Source organism: Protopterus annectens, chromosome 1.part1 (genome assembly GCF_019279795.1).
Source record: "Protopterus annectens isolate FY-2018-M chromosome 1.part1, PAN1.0, whole genome shotgun sequence".
NCBI lineage: Eukaryota > Metazoa > Chordata > Ceratodontiformes > Protopteridae > Protopterus > Protopterus annectens.
Genome location: NC_056726.1, coordinates 93,049,738 through 93,067,756, shown reverse-complemented (window position 1 = coordinate 93,067,756; position 18,019 = coordinate 93,049,738).

Here is an 18,019-nt window from a genome sequence, read left to right as displayed (position 1 = left end):
TATTTTGTAAATTGGAAAATAGAGGGGGGGCCATAGAGGAGGGCAGAGAGGAGATAGGATTGAGCTAGCAGTAGTTTTGAACTGGCAGAAAGGGTGAGAAGGAATTTTGCAATTTAACTGCTTGTAAGTGACTGGACAGGTAACTTGAGAACCAATTTAGAGTGAGGATGGAAATGTTCAGCTGAGAAAGTTTATGAAGTAGAAGGTTGTGAGAGACAGTATCAAAAGCCTTTCAGAGATCTAAGAAAAGGCAGGACACAAGTTTATTATTGTCTCTGGCCTCAGCTACAGAATGAGAGAAGGATAAGAGTGCAGTGTTAGTACTGTTTTTGGGCCTGAAACCGTGCTGGGTGTTGGTTAAAAGATTGTTTTGAGTAAGGTAGGAAAGCAGTTGAGAATGGATACACTTTTCTAGAATTTTGGAGAGGGGAGAAAGAATAGCAATGGGATGGAAGTTAGATGGTTCTGTGGAGTTACCTCCTTTATGTAGTGGGATAGTGTAGTATTCCTTCCAAATAGAGGGAACAGTGGATTCTTGGACTGAGTGGTTGATTACAATGGAGACAGGAAGGGCTGCAGAGTTAGCAGCAAGTCTTAGAAATTGTGGAGGTATGTTATCAGGGTCGGGGGAACAAGGTTTGAGTATTCTGAGGAGAGTTTTAATATAACTAACAGATACAGGTTTGAGCAAGAAGGGGTCAGAGAGGTTACATGAGTCAGATTGGGGGTGTGAAGAAGGTGTGGGTGTGGTAAATGAAGTGACAGAACTGGAAGTGGAATTAGAGGTGGGGTTGGGGATATTTGAGGTGTTAGGTACTAGTTTAGAAATGATATCAGTGAAGTAGTGATTTAAATGGATGGCGGTATCTGAGGGAGATTGATTGGAAGAAGGGTTGGGGGTTATCAGTGAGCCAGGGTTAAGAAGAGTTTTTATGGTTGACCAGAACTTCTGGGGTTAGTAGTTTGCAGAGATTGGTCAGACAGGTAAAACTTTCTTTTGTCCTGATTGACTCTTTTTTTTTGTAAGGTTTCTAATTTCCCTATAAGATTGTAGGAGGGCAGGAGATTTGCTTTTCTGATATTGTTTCCAAGCAGCATCTCTTTTATACATAAGGTGGAAGGTTTCTTTGGATAGCCAAGGGGCAGGTTTAGCTTTGACTTTTATTTTCCTGATGGGTCCAGAGAGTAGAGTATGTTTAGGAATGTCTTGTTGAAGTAGCTAACTGCATCATTTAACGGTAGAGAGTATAGGAAGGAGCAGTTAATATTTGAGAGAATGTTGTTGAAGGAAGTGGTATTAATTTTTCTTTGGTTGTGGATGTATTTTAAGAGGTGAGTACTAGTAAGGTTGGGTGAGTACCTAGCAATGTGGATAGTTAGGTGGTCACTGATGGAGTCAGATAGTGTGCCTGGCTGGTGGTACAAATTAGGAGAATTTACGAGAGTCCAGTCTAGGATAGAATTGGAGTGTTTTTTGCCAAGGTGGGTGGGGGAAGAGACAAGTTGAGTAAAACCATGTAGGTTGAGACTATGAGACAGTGTAGTAGAGTTAACGGAGTTCCAGTCTATATTTACATCCCCAAGTATGATAGTTTCAAAGGGTATGTGAAAAAAACACCATGATAAGATGTCTTCGAGGATGGTGATATTATTCCCTGGTGGGATATAGACTGTGGCTATGGCCATTTGTTGGTAGTTGTTGAGATAACAGGTTACTATGAGTAGCTCTGCAGGGTGGAAGGTGGGAGTGGTAATTGTAAGTGGTAAGATATTGAGAGAGTCAGAAAAGAGAATGGAGACACCACCTCCCTTTTTGCTAGGTCTATCCAGTCTGTAGATATTGAAACTGGGGGGGGGGGCAGATCTCTGAGTCATGGATGTGGGGTTTTAGCCAAGTTTCAGAGAGAGTTAAGATGTGGGGGGGTGTAGTGTTGTATGAGTGTGTGGAGTTCAGGTACTTTGTTGCAGATGCTCTGGATGTTAAGGGAGAAGAATTTTAATCTTTTGGTTCTGTGTGTATAAGTGAGAGTGGATGGGGAGGTACTAGTGAGAGTGGGATTGCTAGAGGTGTGGGGGGAAGAAGTAGTAGTGATAGCAGATGGAGTGGAGGTGTTGGAAGATAAGAGTTGGTTATTAGGACCAGAGTTGGGGTGTATATCACCTGAAAGGAGGAGTGTTGTCAGGATAGAGAGTAAAGAGTTAGGTTGAGGGAGGGGATACAGACATTTGGATTTTAAGTTTGGGATTTGTTTTGATGAGGGGACTAATTTAGTTTTAAAGAATAAATAGTGTGGTAGAGTGCAGTGAGTGTGGGCATAAAGGAGTGTGGCAGGACCTGGATAGATTTTGGGAGGGATGTAAGTTCTGAGTGGAGGGTAAGGGCAGAATTGCAGGGGGGTGTGATAAGATGTGACGTATGTCAGTGTAAATAGCAGAGGAGAGAGGAAAATAAGTGGCAACATCTTTAGTGTTAGATGTAGGCAATGGTTACAACGATGTGGTATGTAAAGCAGTTTGAAATGTGACAGGTAATCTCATGAAAAAATAAAGAGATATTAAAATATACAACAAAATATATATTCTTTATAAACCAAATATACTTGAAAATTTAGCAACCACAAAAGGTCCCAGCAGTAAGACTACAAACAAAGTTTGTCTTAATCATAATACAAAGCACGGTCTCCTTAATTAGCAGACTGCAATCATCTGACCACCAAAAAACAAACTGTGACATATAAGTAAATGTAAAGAGATTAACAGAATGCAGATAATCTGTTAAACTGGATACATCAGTGTGTAGAGGGCTTCTTTTTCTTAAAGTTTGTGATAACATGCGAGTACACCCCCCTCCAAATCAGATGGTTGAAGTTGTCTACTACTGCATGGAAAACAGGGTGCTGTCTTCTTTGATGTATATTTTTGATGGCTGAGTACCATCTCACTGATTTTTTGAGTATGTGCATTAATTAGCTATATATGTTGACTGAAAGTAAAGTGTGAATGCCTGCAGTTATGTAGATTTAGGTCTTATGGAAACTGCTTTATTCCTATTCAGGATTGATTTCAGAAGTGTAGTGTGTGTAAAATGCCCTAGATAGATATATCTGGTGGTTAGGGTTACTCAGGCTCAAACCCTGCACCTTAGGTACAATGAGCAAGAGCCTGAGTTCCCTACCCATACCATCACTTCTGACTGAAGAAGTTATAGCTTTCAACTGTACAATGTTTTACATAATGCCTGTTTGAAATGAGTTTGGCTCATACTTTTGCACTGTGTCTCTTAAAATTTGGATGGTGCAGAACTAGTGTTGTTGCCTCACAGTAGTCGCTTCAATTCTTGGTTGAAGTGCTTTCTATGTGGAGTCAGCATGTTCTCTCTGTCTTTGTGTGGGTTTCCTCTGGGTGCTCCGGTTTCCTCCCACAATACAAAGATATGCATCTGAAGCATTTCTCCCCAGGCCTCTGCTGAAAATTAGCTTAGCTCCCAGTCAGACTTTCCAAGTAAACAAATGTTAAAAATCATAAATTTTATTTTATTCAGGCAAATCATTGAGAACCAAATTCATTAAATAATGATAGCCATTTAAGTTTGTCTTCCTATCTTTTAGGAAACACATGGTAACATGTTTTTTTTCTAGCAACTTTCTAACATTATACAAGCAATATTTAAAATATGTCCCCAGTTTTTGGCCTTTGCCCCCCCCCCAATAAATTTTGCCTTTTTCCTGATTTCTTGTTCTGCACAGTTCTTCAGGGAAAGAGAAGTTTAGTTATGCTTATGCAAAGTCTACTTGCATTGTTAGTAGCACAACAGGGAATATACTTGCTTTTGCTGCAGAAGACTGTGGGTTCTACTCCCACAATCTGTAGATGGATTGCTGATACTGTACTGTGTTATACTTTTAAAGAGGGTGAATGCTGCAGTCCTGAGAATGTTCTCCTTTGGTGGAGATACCTATTAACTATGAACATGTTATCAGTTTGCCATCCATTCCCTATTGAAATATTACTAGGTTTTCATTTTTTTACTGTAACATAGGCAATTTATTCTTCAAGGGCAACATGCACTTTACTTGTAGATGAAATAATGAAATATAAAGTTGTTTGCTACCAGCAACCTATTTATAGATCTCTCTAACATGGAATTTAGATGACTTTTACTTCTGCAGAAATTGTACATATTTACTGATACTGGTGGATTGTAGAAGTTTGAGTAGACTTGTATGATGGAAATGTTCTGAATTGGGCAGTTTTGTCATTATTGGTTCATGCATTTTGTTTCATTGCTTACTGGAAAAATGTTCAAACAATAAATTTAAAATGTGCTCTTTGTACAGGGGTGCTGTATTATACAAGGAATATAATTTAATAAAGTCAGGAATGTGTATCAAAGAACACATGTATGTTTCATGTTTCTTGTGCAAGGGGCCTATGATTTGAAAACAGCCCAAAGGTAATCTTTATCCATCACTTGCCAGATGCATTTTCTTTGAATGTGGGTTTCAATGCTGTTTTAATGAATGTGAGTTTCAAGTGCAGAGAATGCCAAGTCTAGTTTTCATTGTGAGACTGCATTGCTTTGTTTAGCAGATTTCTATTAGTGTTCGTGCTATAAAATGTAAAATAAAATCCAAATAATCATTGTAGAAGTAAAGCAGTATGCACATTAGTGTTTATGGTAAATGGAGTGAAATAGCCAGGAAATGGGACATTGGAGTGGCTGCAGGGGAACTCCGGGGCCATATTTTGGTTGTCTGTTCTTCAGTTTGTGTTTGAAAGTTGGTATCCCACAATTCTACTGGAGTGGGCAGGGTTACATACTTATGTATGCAAATTTTATGTTAATCAGCATACAGATTTGTACCTATTTTTGATGGGCCTTTGTCCAGATTTTTGATGTTTCCAGGTTGAGAGGTATGGTTGGGGTGTATATCTCCTGATAAGAATATGCTTCTGGTAGTGTATAGTAGAGTAGGAATCTTAAAGCAGTAGTAATGACATTTAGGTTTAGTTTTTAGGGGGTATGAGGGGTAGAGGATTGATGTGGTCTTGGGTAGAAGTTGGCTTGTGCTGTTAAATATAGAAGGAGATATAAAGAAAGTGTGGTAAGTTTGTATCTAACTAGCATAGTGAACAGAGGTAGGTGGAGGGCTTATGGAACATATATTAGTGTAATAAAAGGAGAAGTGAGATAGTAGAAGAAGAGGTGTAAAGACAAAGATGAGCAGCATGTTAAGGGTGGGAAGCATGTAAGAGAGGAGGAATGTTTTAAAGTGTATGAGAAGAGAAGAGAGTGTATGAATCTGTGTGGGAGTAGGTGAGTGTTAGGAAGTAGAGTAGTGGTGGGAGGTTGTAATTTTAATTAGGAGTGCAGTGATAGGGAAACAGGACAAATGAGAAGTGCAGTTGCAATAGAAGTGCTTGAAAATGAAGAGAGATAGTGCTTATAATATAGAAAATAGTGTGTAGGGTTGGGGTGGAGAAGGATGGGGAGGGGTGTGGAGTAGTGTTACAGTTGGTAGGGTAGTGTAGATTGCTGGGATGTGGTAGGGCGGGAAGATGACAGAGTGTGATTGGATGTGGACAAGAAGAAGCAGAAGAGGGGAAAGGGGGAAAACTAGGGTTATACTATAAATTTAGAATATTGGGGGTGGGTTGGAATGGGAGTAGGGTAGGGGAGACATGTGGGCAGAAACATGAGAAGCTGACAAGGAAAAAAACAGTTGTCACTCCACTACTCTACTTTAGTCAAATGTACTAGTTAAATAAAACTGAAACTGCATTTGGATATGAGAGACATACATTGAGCAGTAGTTTGACTCAGAAATCACACTTGGGACATTCACTTGCCATGTAGTTAGATTTCTAAGGTGGGTATTCACTGGAAGGGGGTGGATAATCTTGGCTGCCAAGTGCAGGGTGACTGCAAAATAAAAGAAAAAAGCAGTTGCCAATATGGACAATAGAGGGAAAGTTAGTGATAAATAACAGTATATGGAGAATTCTAAGGGAAGAAGGAGCCAGAGAAGACAGAAACTGAAAGAGAAATAGCATTATATGGAGAACACTAAGGGGGAGGGGCCAGAAGAGAGAGAGAAACTGAAAGAGAATAGCTTAGTTTCAACACTAAGTAGAACAAATAGTGAACGGAAGTGAAAAGAAAGAAAATACCTTAAGCACCAATGTTATGCAGAGTAAAACAGTGAAACTGTATTTCTCTAAGAAGTGAAAGCTGACAAGTACTTTAAACAATAAGATAAGGCTAGGCAGTTAGAATCAGAGAATTAGCAACAGACATAGATTACATTCCTAATGGGTAAAAATAGCTGATTAAACACAGTAAAATTGCATAAGACATCTACTGGAAGCCACAATATGGCAGCAATTATAATACTTCCTGAAATAGGAAGTCTTCCTTTTAATGTAGAGCTCATGTATAGTGAGCATAACTAAAATAGCAGTATAATTTCTTTTGCAGTACCAAATCACACAGTCACAGAAGTAAAACCACTTCCAAAAGATATGAATTCAATAGGGAAAAGTCACACCATGTATAGCTTTAAAATATAGCTTCTGTGACACATATAGCAAAATAGTGCTCCTTTTACAGTACTAAAACACACAGTCACTTAGTTAAGTCAACTTTTAAAGTTAAGAATTAGTTAACAATTCCATAGCGTTAAAAATACCGCTTCCGTGACATAAAAAGTAATAGCATTTCTTGTACAGGACTAAACACATGATGCTAAGTTAAAACCACTTTCAAAAGTAGAAATTAGTTAACAATTCAGTTAGTAAAGTCAGATCATGTAATATTTCAAAGAATTCCATGAGGATAACACTTACATGGTGAGCGCAATACATTCAGGGGGCCAGTTGCTGCAACTAGGTTCTAAGCTTTGTATTCTTAAAAATGGCACCTGTAGCTTCTTATATACACTAAATAACTTCAAGTAGGAAGCTGCGAAAAGTGAGGGTTCATAACATGATCAGCAGTAATTGAGAAAAGTATTTGTAGTTATATTACAGCAATGCAGTGTAAATGATCTCTAGGACTGGCCACTGAAAAACTAGAAGCCAACAAGGGAAAAAAGAGACTATCAGTTGTCATATACTGTCACACGTCAGTATCACTGCTAGAAGTACAAGAAGCTAAGAAGCCATTTTGAGCTTCAGAGTAGGCTGGGCACTATAATTCCTGTACTGCAGGCTTCTGCTTGCTTATTAAGAGAGAGTAAATAAATTACATACCAAAACCAAGGATATAATAATAGTGAGATGGGAGGGGGCCTAGAATAAAACAAATGAGTTTGTGGGCATGCCACTACCATATCTGAGTCAAATGTACTGGTTAAATAAAACTGAAACTGCATCTGGATATCAGAGACATACATTGAGCAATAGCTTGACACAGAAATCACACTTGGGACACTTGCTTGCGATGTAGTTGATTTCCAAGGCCGTCGTTCACTGGAAGGGGGTGGGAAATCTTGGTTGCTGAGTGTAAGATGAGGTGAGCAGTAGCTTGGCTCAGAAATCACACTTGGAACACTTGCTTGTCATGTAGTTGGATTTCCAAGGCAGCTGTTCACTGGAAGGGGGTGGACAATATCGGCTACTGAGTGTAGGATGAGTTGAGCAGTAACTTGACTCTGAAATCACACTTGGGACACTTGCTTGCCATTTAGTTGGATTTCCAAAGCAGCTATTCACTGGAAGGGGGTGGGCAATCTTGGTTACAGAGTGTAGGGTGAGTCGAGCAGTAGCTTGACTCAGAAATCACACTAGGGACACTTGTGTGTGGGACAATGTGAAATTCTTGGTGCACCTCAACTTATGTGGGATAGTTTGAAATTCTTCAATAGGTAGTGTCCAGAGATCTGAGGAAAGCACACCAATGTCAAACTCAATTGCACTCTTACTGACATTCCAAATAAATTTGTCAGTTTTTACTTTGGGAGTGAAGTGACACTCACTGCTATTAACTGCTGTTAGTCAATGACGCAAAATAACAAACAGTGAGCAAAATATCTAGGAAAAAAGACACATTTTGAAGTATTGGAAATGTACATTTCTGATGTTTGATCTGATATGGTATCTTGTAACAGGAACCTGTATGGATTTGAACCCTCAACCTAGGGTATTAAAACAATAATTTACAATTATTTACCATATTTGCCATATACAAATTGTATTAGCAAGGAGAACAAGTGTTTAGATGTACTCAAAATGTGACATTTTATCATGCAACATTGAAAGTGCAACAGAAAAATGTTATGAAACTTGTGCTTTCCTATTTGCCTGTAAATGTTTGGATGACTGGGATATTGCCAACAGTTAGGATATCCATGTACTTACAATATTGAACAAAATCTGCAAACACTGCTGGTGTATTCCTCTCTCTTTATGCTGCCTCGTTGCCTTTTCTATGCTTTCCTAAGAACAATGCTAGTTCATTTTTATTGCATATGTTATCTGGATCAGTGTTTAATATGCTCTTTTTAATATGCACAGCATTCATTAGTAACAGGTAGTACATGTGATCAATATGACAGCATATGAATGTTAGGAGTGTTGCTCTCCTAACTCATTCAATGTACTTTTAGACTTTTGGTAAGTGTTCTCTCCCTGACACAGCCTCATTAAATAGGGGAGAATGTGAAACACTGATTGTTCCTGCAGTCAGACTAATCATAGTCATCTGCAAGCCAATAGCATGTAACACTTCTCAATAGTTATTCTTGTATTGCTAGGGCATGTGCATGAAATTGTGTAGCTCCTAACAGCATGTTTGCATTCCATGCATTTAGTGCAGATTGTGATATTCTGGATTTAACATCTTGTTTGCATACTCACAGTGCTCACAGGGCTGACTCTGCACTATATAAAGGTAATTGTGAGGCTAATGCCCTTGCATCATAGTGGGAAGACTGAATTGAGATAGCTCACTACTGCTAAATACACACAACCTTTTGAGAATTATCTACAATGCAAAGCATTTATTTATCTCTTTGCAATACAGAACTGTTATATATTTGTTATTTTATTAAAAACATTTTTGGGGGTTTGTCCTAATTTGTGTGTAGTCATAGGTGCCATTACCTTTTAAACTGTTTTGTGCATGATGGATGCATACATTCATAAGTGAGTTCACAGCCATCCTGTCTGTGTATTATATATGTTTAATTTTTTGTCTGTTTTCTGTTTCATCTCATACAGGGATGTGGCACCCAAGAAGAAATCTGTACCCATCAAGCCACCATTCGCTTATGCTGAAAATGAGGACATTATCCAGGCCTTATGTTGCCAAGGAACTTTCATGTTAGGGGATGTAGAGGTGACCTAACAGCTCAAGAGAAGATATGGCCACATGTAGTTGATCATTCAATGCTGTTGGAGGGCATGTGAGAATGTACTCCCAGATACAACACAGGACAAATGATATGATAACCTCTGCCTGATGTAAGGTGTCTACAGTTGCCTGGGTACAGCTGGCTACAGTAGGTGGTCCTGCTACCAAACCACCACTATCTGAAACAGAGGAGTTCCTGTCCACTCTCAGAAATCCAGATATCTTAGCAAGGGGTTCACACAGAATCCATGTTGTTGGTGCTGATGTGGATGACAGACACAGAGTATCTCAAACAAAGCTCTCAAGTATTCAAAATGCAAATATAATTGTTGTATCTTTATAAGTGAATATCTTATGTATCTGATAAATGTAGACCCAACAATAAGTGTTAGTTAGATGACACAATAATAGAGAGACAGAGAAGGGTGGTGGGGGAGAATTCAATAGGTTAGTAGATTTTTGTATGAGAACATTCTTAATCTACAGATATGAAAGGGGAATGTTCTCTGTTTCTTATTTCAGTTATACTGGGATACTTATTAGCTTTCTTTCCTTTTCCATCCTTACATACAGTTCAGTTAGAAGCACTGCTGAACTCCCAAAGGTAACCAAATGAAACAAGAGAAATGTGTTAATCATTTTTAAAAAAGTTCTTCAGAAGAGTGCAACTAAAGCCATGGAGGTGCACCAAGGATTGCTTTTCACATTCTTACATACAGGGTTATCTGGATTACAGGCTTCAAGGCCACCTGCACATGGTAAGCACACATCTAGTTATTGTTATTACTGTATATAATGTAGACTCAGGTTTAAGTGGGAGTAACATTTGTGTCACTTTAGTATCTGTTATAGTTTAGTCTCTGATGATGATGATAATGATGATGATGATGACAATAGTGGCTATGAAGAGGCACAGTGTGTGGGTGCAGAGGGTCAGTTAGACACTGAGATTGTAGCTTCCACATTCCCTGCCCCTAGTTCAGACACAGTCAATATGCCTAAGCATACTCATGACATGGATACCTCTGATATAATAGAGGTTGATGGTGACACACTTAATCAGAGTACTGCTGTTAGACTGGTTGCAGAGCTAATTGCTTCTCCCCATAGCCATTTTGAGGGTATGGTTCCCCTCAGGAGGGTTGGAAGAGGTACTTGGAGGAGGCCTGCTATCCACCTTCCTTTAGATGCTAGTGTTTCATTAAATGCCTACAGACTTATGTGCAGAGCTGTAGTAGAGGCACAGGCATGTTCCACCAGGGCATCAGAAGAGGTAATACGAGTAAAAATCATCATGCATTCTGGTGTGCATGACTCCCTGAACCATGTGGGAGACTCATTGGACAGGATGGATGACACATTGGATCGTACAGTGTCTGTGAGTGAATGTCTGTGCAGGGGAAGGGTGGGCATCTGTATGGCTGGAGAGCCACTACATCTTCTACTGACCATGCAAGATCCTACTCCAGTAGTGACACTACATCCACTGTTCTGTCAGTGATTGTGGTCTCCACACCCAGAAATGGGCCACAGAGTTGTAGTCCAGGACACAGTAGTGAGGAGAGCTCAGCCAGCAGACATCACTCATGTTCAGGTAGCACCCTGACTTTTAACCAGGGGACAAGGAAGTAGCAGCAAGTCCTAGCAGAGGAGGTTCTAATGGTTGGGGACAATGATACCAAACTGCTTACTCTATCATGTATGGCTTGCACCTTTCTGAGATGTCAGGATGTAGTGCTAGCACAATGCTTGATTGTGTTCACACACACACACACACACACACACACACACACACACACACACACACACACACACACACACACACTGAGAAAAAAATCACTTGCCCATACCACCTCACACACATGCACACTATCTAAACAATACAGTTGTGTGATGTACATCTGTTGTTTCCAACTTTGAACACTGTACTCTAATAGATACATGTTTCCTACTTGCACACACTCACTCTTTGGTGTCAACCTTGCCTCCACCCTGTAAATGATGATGACAGTACCCTGCCCTTTGTACATATCTTTGTGACTTAGGATTACATATATGTCTGATGCAAATAGTAGATAGATAATGTTTGCTTATTCACAAGCTTGCAGTTATCAATATGTATTAAAGAAGGAAATTTATTGATTTTGTATTCTGACTCATTTATAAATGATTGCTTTTATAAATGTTAAACCTAATTTCTATTTCAGTTAGTATCGTAAGTAAATCAGTAGAAACAGTAGTTACTTCATTATTGTTTCTTGGTATAGTAATGTAAATTAGGATATAATTGGTCTGTTCCATGTTTTAGAGACAGTGATCAATTGAAATGTTTGATGCACAAAATTGGTTAGAATATGTTACTGTATATTGTAGAAATCAGACAAAGAAAATATTACTGACATAAATGTACACATCAGATAAATGATCTGCTTAGGGGCATATACACATTTCCACATGACAGTGCTCTGTTATACAACCTTCTTGTTTTTATTACTGGTTCCATACTTTTCCTGTCATTATCCTCATCTGTATCTGTATCATGCTGGCCTTACCTTTGGTCCTTGAAACTGAGGTCTTGTCCCTTGCTGTCCCTGTTGAAGCTGTTTCTTGAGAATTATATTATGTAACATGGCACAGACTATAATTATTTTGGCAGAGATGCCTGGACTGTACTGCAATGCATCTTCTGATGTGTCTAGACACTGGAATCATGATTAGAGCAATCCAAACAGATGTTCTATGATAGTTCTAGTTTGAGCATGGACCTCATTGTATCCTTGTTCAGTGGAGTTGTGCATGTTTCTCATGAGTTTTATGAGCCAGGGCTCCAGTGCATAACCTGCATTCCTCCACTAGATGCCCTTCAGGAATGTCACCCCACCAAACTTGGTGTACAGCTCACAGGTGTGCCATATGTGTGAGTCATGGAAACTGCCTGGGTTACCTGCAAAGACATTGTACATAATCCCATGAGCATTAGAGACAACCTGACAGTTAATAGGGTGGAAACATTTTCTGTTGATGTACCTCCTCCCTTGATCACTTGGAGGGGCTTTTATTTCTGTGTGTGTGCCATCTATGGCCCGCAACACTTCAGGGAACTAAGCTACTGTATAGAATTTCTGCAGGAGTGTTTGCTGTTTCCTGTTGGGTGTGTGGGAACAGATAAGACCCCTTGCATGTTACAGCATTGCATTTAACAAATGATGTGATATTCTAGAGGCTGATGCTGTGACACCCCCTAATATATCCCTGTCGGTTTCTGAAAAGTAAATCTCCAAAACAAAGGTTAACAAAGTAGTAAAGTGGAGAAGTACAAAACAAGTCAGCTTAAGCAACAAAAAACAAGCAGAACTCCACAATGTCAGGTACTTTAATAAAAAGCAAAGCTTTCGGATAAAATATCCTTCTTCAGTGTCTTACAAAAAAGTTCATAAAACCCAGCACTTTTAAATACAAGTTAATTACATCACATGACACAGTCAACCTACCAAAAAGCAATAATTAGAATCAACACTTAATTTCCTTAAAAACATAGTCATCCATAAAATATATATACATGTATAGATAAATAAATAATAGGCACAATTATGCATTATAGCCCCCCTATGGGCTTATTTTATTATTTGTTGCTTTGCTTTTAAAATCGGCTCCAATGTAACTTGTTTATTAAGACTTGGATATTTATCTGCCTGTAGATGGACAATCCACTCATACTCCTTTGTGTCTACTCTTATTAACTATATCACCACGTCTCTCATTTTGATATATATGTATAACCCTAAAACAAAACTGATGTGTATCATCATTTTCCAGAACATGTTGGGCAAATGAATTAGTGAGGACCCTCCTACATATATCTGACCTGTGCTCTATGATCCTGTCCCTTAACCTTCTCATAGATTTTCCAACATAGAAACATATACATTTTTGACAGGTGGACAGATATATAATCGAGGATGTATTACAAGCAGCAGTACAGCAAAAAGTATACTTTCTACCACTAATGGGATGTATAAACTCTGTAGATTGATTGATGCTGGAACAACATGAACAATTATGACATGGAAAAGTTCCCTTTTTATTAAATACAGGAATACATCTATTATTAAGGGTAAAATCCTTATAAATAACATAAAAGCGTAAGTTGTCACAATTTCTATATGTAAACAGGGGTTTATTTGGGATCCATTTTTCATGGACAGGTATGGCCTTCAAAATGTCCCAATTACTCCTAATAATTTGTTCTATTGATTCACTGGCCCTACTGAAGGTCTTCAAATACCTCAGGCGTTGGGGAGAATCCAGGTTATCACTAATACAAGAGGCTCCTTCTTGAGTAGAAAAGTAGGGTCTAGCCCTCAAATCTCTTAGCTGCATCATATCATTTCTAGCTATTTCTAATTCATTCATACTATAGCCTCTTTCGAAAAATCATTTGTCATTTCCTGCATCTGTGTTTCACATACATCCATTTTCATATTCAGTTTACTAGCCCGCAAGTACTGACTCTTAACAATCCCTTTAAAGGTTCTTTTGGCATGCATACTGCTCTTGTGCAAGTATTTATTCACTTGTAGTTCCTTTTTATATATACAAGTTTCTAGTCCTGAATCTGTCAATTGTAACCCAACATCTAAGAAATTCAAATAGACATCAGAAAAAAATAATTTCAAACTTTAAGAACTCAACCGTATTATTCAAATAATTTTAAAAATTATGCAGTTCTCCATCACTTCCATGCCAAACCAAAAAAAATGGCGTCCACAAAACACTTATACAATAAAATATTAGAGGCATACACATTAGTTACATCATATAACATTTGTTTGTTCCCATTTACTCAATGTCAAGTTGGCATAAGTGTTGGCTACTGCAGTACCCATAGCCATTCCTGATAGCTGATGGTATACTTGTTTGTTAAAGGTGAAAATATTATTCTATAATACCAATTCTAAAAGCTCACAAAGAGTCTCAATCCATCTGGCAGTAAAGCAAACATATTACTGAAAGATTTCCCTTATACAGTCAATCCCATATCTATTGGGAATGACCGTAAAATGGGACTTTATATCTAGGGTTACCAGGAGGAGAAGGCCATGGGTATTACTAGTATAACAGCCATGTAACTGGGTCAACAAATCACCAGTGTCCTTTATGTAACAGTACATGTTTTAAAAAACGTTTTAGTGTATCATGTGAGTAGACAGATAAAGGCTCTGTTACCCATCCCCTCCCAGAGACTATAGGTCTCATCTGAGGCTTATGGAGGGACTTGTGTATTTTGGGGAGACCATATAAAACAGGAATGGTTGGGCATGGTACACTTAAAAAGTGGAAAGTATCAAGGTCTATATCATCCATTATTTGCAAATCATAGACAGACATATTTATTCTGCTTATCATTTCATCTATTTCCTTATTACCAATTAGCTTGAAAGTTTGTACATCTGATAACAATTCACTCATAGTTTGCAAATAATCACATACATCCATTAACACAATAGAACCCCCTTTATCTGCTTTTATCATTATTTCATCATTAATCTGCAAAGATTTTAATGCATTAGACTCATCAGCAGTTAAATTGTATAATTTTTTAAACATTCCTTTACTATAGGATTCACAAATTTGTTTCTCACAAATGCTGTTAAACACATTAATAACAGAGTCACTAATAGGAATACATATGCTACTTCTTTTAAGCTGACCATTCATAGAGATATTACTGTCCTTAAAATATTCTTTAGATTCAAATTTCATGAAAATAAGTTCAAATCCTTGATTGCATTTACTAAATCATCAGCCCCAGCAGGTACAAATTTAATTCCATGCGATATCAATGATGTTTCAGCATTAGAAAGTCTATATTTTGATAAATGTATAACCAAAGAGCATTCCGCAAGTATATTATAGTCATTTTGACAACCAGAAGCATTTCTATTTGAACTTATTGTTATTTGGCAGTTCTGCTCCTTGTTGTTAGGCCATTCCTCACCCTGCCTCGAGACTTGGAACGCTGTCTGGATGTATCATGTCCCTGAGCTGCTATTCTCTCTGTCAAGTTGATCCTCACACACTGTTTCATTTCTAAACAAGAAGAAGATGAACTCAAACTGTTCATTGTGCCCTTATTTTGGGGATTTTCGTTTATTGAAGATACCTGCGAGTCTGATACAGGTTTTACCAAATGCTCTACAGACTGCGATGACGTTAGAGGCATTCCTATAGTGTCTCTGCCTCCTTCTGATTGGTTATTGGATAGTGGGCGCTCCACTAGAATTTCACTTCCTGACACAGACTGTTGTTGATTAGTCAATGGCTCAAAACTATCCAAGTGATACATTGAGCCCCGTTTATTTTGAAAAGAAGTAGAGTTATTATTCAAGGAACGTTTTTCCAAAAAAAACTATGACTACTATTGAAGTTATTAATGTCACTCTGTAATTTTTTCCTTTTTGTAGCTTCTAATTGCTTGTCATAGGCACCCAGTCTCCCCAGCATAGCATCGAACAAGGAGATATTCTCATTAAATAAGGCTGAACTCAAGTTGTTTCTCTAAAGTGTTAATCTCTGCACATAATTCACTTTCTTTAGAGGCAAAAAAATCATTCATAAGATGTATGTAGTCTAAACATAAATTTATATTCAATTCTTGCCACTTTTTTAGTATCTCAGGATAGGTATTGCCATATGAGGGCATGTTTAAAACATGTAACCCCCGTGGTGCAATACCCAAGTCCAAGTATGCATGAAAACTGAAATGTTGACATAGCAACCTTTTAAAGTTCTTAACTTTATTCTCCAAGGTCTGAATCATAGTATAAAAGTCATTTCTTTCAGACCTCATGCTTGTATGACTTACTCTTGTGGTGGCCATTGGATTTAAACATTCCAAGAGCGGATTGTCCCTGAACAGTAGGCCATTCAGTGACCGATTTGTAGAGCCATTATCTAAGGCAACAGACCGTGTCATGATGGAATTCAGAGAGAACCTGACTCCCACTAGTTCACCAAATCAAAATAAGCAGCAAATCTCCAAAAGAAAGGTGAATAAAGTAGTAAAGTGGAGAAATACATAACAAGTCAGCTTAAGCAACAAAAAACAATCACAACTTCACAACGTCAGGTAATTTAATAAAAAACAAAGCTTTCGGATAAAATATCCTTCTTCAGTGTCTTCACTATTATTATTATTTCAGATATTTTAGAGATACCTGGCCATGAAAAATGGCTCCCAAATAAACCCCTGTTTACATATAGAAATTGTGACAACTTAAGCTTTTATGTTATTTATAAGGATTTTACCCTTAATAATAGATGTATTCCTAGGGAACTTTTCTATGTCATAATTGTTCATGTTGTTCCAGCATCAATCAATCTACAGAGTTTATAAATCCCGTTAGTGGTAGAAAGTATACTTTTTGCTGTATTGCTACTTGTAATACATCCAAGATTATATATCTGTTCACCTGTCAAAAATGTATACGCTTCTATGTTGGAAAATCTATGAGAAGGTTAAGGGACAGGATCATAGAGCACAGGTCAGATATATGTAGGAGGTTCCTCACTAAATCATTTGCCCAACATATTCAGGAAAATGATGATACACATCAGTTTTGTTTTAGGGTTATACACATATATCAAAATGAGAGACGTGGTGATATAGTTAATAGAGTGGACACAAAGGAGTATGAGTGGATTGTCCGTCTACAGGCAGATAAATATCCAAGTCTTAATAAACAGGTTACATTGAAGCTGATTTTGAAAGGAAAGCAACAAAGAATAAAATAAGCCCATAGGGGGCTATAATGCATAATTGTGTCTATTATTTATTTATCTATATATATATATATATATATATATATATATATATATATATATATATATATATATATATATTTTATGGATGACTATGTTTTTAAGGAAATTAAGTGTTGATTCTAATTATTGCTTTTTGGTAGGCTGACTGTGTCATGTGATGTAATTAACTTATATTTAAAAGTGCTGGGTTTTATGAACTTTTTTGTAAGACACTGAAGAAGGATATTTTATCCGAAAGCTTTGTTTTTTATTAAAGTACCTGATGTTGTGGAGTTCTGCTTGTTTTTTGTTGGTTTCTGAAAAGTACCAGTAGCTAATATACGCCAAGCTACACATACATTTGTTTCCACTGAGATGAGTTCTCCACGATTTCCCCTGGGGCCTGAGATGGAGTGGCTGAGGTTGTACATTACCTCCAGTGTCTCCCTGCCCACCCTGTATCTCTCAGCAATTTCTGTGTCATACAGTCCTTGATAAGTTAAATGGGGTCTAAACACCCATCTATTTGCCCAATGTCTGGCAATAGTAGCAGCAGCAGCAGCTCCATGATGTGCCTGTTGCACATACAGCATAATAATAGCAGCAGCAACCCCTAATGTGTTTTTTTCCTAGCAGCAGCAACCACTAATGTGTTTTTTCCTAGCAGCAGCAACCCCTAATGTGTTTTTTTCCCTAGCAGCAGCAACCCGTAATGTGTTTTTTCCTAGCAGCAGCAAACATTAATGTGTTTTTTCCTAGCAGCAGCAACCCCTAATGTGTTTTTTTCCCTAGCAGCAGCAACCCGTAATGTGTTTTTTTCCTAAGTGTAATTGTGCCTATAGTCCAAAGAGTTTTGGTGTTCAG